Genomic DNA, 2,076 nt, shown 5'->3' with positions numbered 1-2,076 from the left:
GACATTTTTAAACATTGGATAACTGGCACTACATGTCTTGGCTCAGTGCCAAGGAGGAGGAACTCAAAAAGTTCACAGTCTCCCTGAGTTGAGAAGATTTTGCTGTGAGTACAGGGAAGTCAAAGAGTCTGCAATTCACAGGAAAGAGTACGAGATAGGAGACCGCTGTACTGAAAGAGAGCCCTGGAGACGGCAGAAGATGACCTTCGAGTCTTCATCTGGCTACTCTTCAGAATATACATGTGAGAAAACTACCCAAGGCTGGTGGAATAATTCATAGAGCTCACACGAGATTGGGACTAGTTCATATTCCCAACAGCTAAAATGGAAAAATCTCATAATACATGGGACATCACGTAGCATACTCAAAAAGGTATCACCTCAGTAGTGAGCCAAAATTAACCCTAGACTAAAGGTTGTTCAACCTTAAGTTTTTAACAAACTTAAATAAAGAAAGACCTGAAAGGATCAAATTCTGTCAAAGTAACTTAATTGCATTCCAGAACAAAGCTCACACACACAAAAATATTTTAAACAAGACTATCCAGCAACCAACAAGATAAAATTCAAATGTCTGGCATTTAATTAAAAAAATTGCCAGGCATGCAAAGAAGCAGAAAAATACAGCCCATTAAAAACAACAACAACAACAACAACAGTTCACCATTTGAGTTTGGTGGTCTCAGTTCAGGAACTCAAGCCTGGGACAATGGTGTGCATTCCTTGTATTGTCATCCCAGTTCTGCTTTGGGTCTACAAAAAGTTCCTGGAGCCATACATCTACCTTCTGATTTCCCCCTATGTTAGTTGTATGCGGCCTTGAAAAGCAATACAAGAATCCAATGATAAAAGCAAAGGCAAAGTAGACCATAAGGGTGCAGACATAAATGGATTACCGACAAAAGGACCAACAGAAATCTATGATAAAAAGAAAGACTAAAGTGATTGTCCCAGAGGACTTCATTGTTTTCAAAATGGACCTGATAATCTGAAGCACCTTCTTTGTGATTGTCTCTGACCTTTTTCTCTAACACCAGAATTCAGGATAGATAATTTAAACATTCACCTGTTACTAATCAGGAAATACATGGTATTTATATTTAAAATGTAGTTATACTTAAAGATCTCATTCCTGAGTTCCTTTTCAATTAAAGTAGCTTTATTTCTATTATTGAAGTTTTAACAATATGAATAAATAGAAGGTTTGTGCCAATAGATAGTGTTACTAAATTAGTACCTAAACATCCTTGGGCCTCTAGCTTTTGTTCAGGCTCTTAGAATTTCGGTAGAGTACAATTTTACTGTGAAACAGTTCAGTGAGACAGTGCAATAAAATTAAAGGGAGACTTTGGAAATGATAATGACTTAAAACATAAAGTTATAATTACTTCTCGACACATGGAGCAGCTTATTTATGTGAGTAGTAATTACTGTTTATTGCTCTGAAGAAGATAGCAAAGACAAGGAAATAGGCAAAATTTCTTTGAAAAATGGAACACCTTCTACATAAATGTCTAATGTGTATTATAAAAGTCTAAAATCAATTTATTGAAACCCACCAAGAAATTATATAAATAATTGAATTAGTAAACAAACTCACTAAAACAGTTACTATAACTATAATCTACAAACTTAAGTAGAGAAAAACATAATCATGTTAATTTAGAACTTGGAAGATGACAGGAAAAAGACCAAACAGAATAGCTAGAAATAAAAAATATAGTGTCTGAGATTTTAAAAAATACACTGGATGGGATTAACAGCAGATTAAACACTGAAAAAGAACCTGAAGTGAACCTAAAGTCATAGCACCTGAAACTATCCAAAATGACACACAGAGAAATAAGGCTAAAAACAAAGAAAATGGAGACCTTCAGTTAGGTATGGAACCACTGTCAGCCACCTAACATATATGCATTTAGAGTCCTTGAAGGAAATGTGCGAATGGGGAGGTGGGGTACAGGGGGAAGCAGAGAAAAAAGCTGCAGAAATAAAAGCCAAATTTTTTCTATATTTTATGAAAACTATAAAGCTGCAGATCAAAGAAGCTCAATGAACCTCAAGTAAAAATAATAT

General features: G+C 35.1%; 1 pseudogene; it reads left to right on the top strand.

Annotated features, from left to right (window-relative positions):
- The first annotated feature begins 709 nt into the window (after positions 1 to 709).
- Positions 710 to 940, top strand: LOC120609719 (UPF0729 protein C18orf32 homolog; annotated as a pseudogene).
- The last annotated feature ends 1,136 nt before the right edge of the window (positions 941 to 2,076 follow it).

Source organism: Pteropus medius, unplaced genomic scaffold (genome assembly GCF_902729225.1).
Source record: "Pteropus medius unplaced genomic scaffold, Ma_sr-lr_union100, whole genome shotgun sequence".
NCBI lineage: Eukaryota > Metazoa > Chordata > Mammalia > Chiroptera > Pteropodidae > Pteropus > Pteropus medius.
This window is presented reverse-complemented; position numbering and strand designations above follow the sequence as displayed.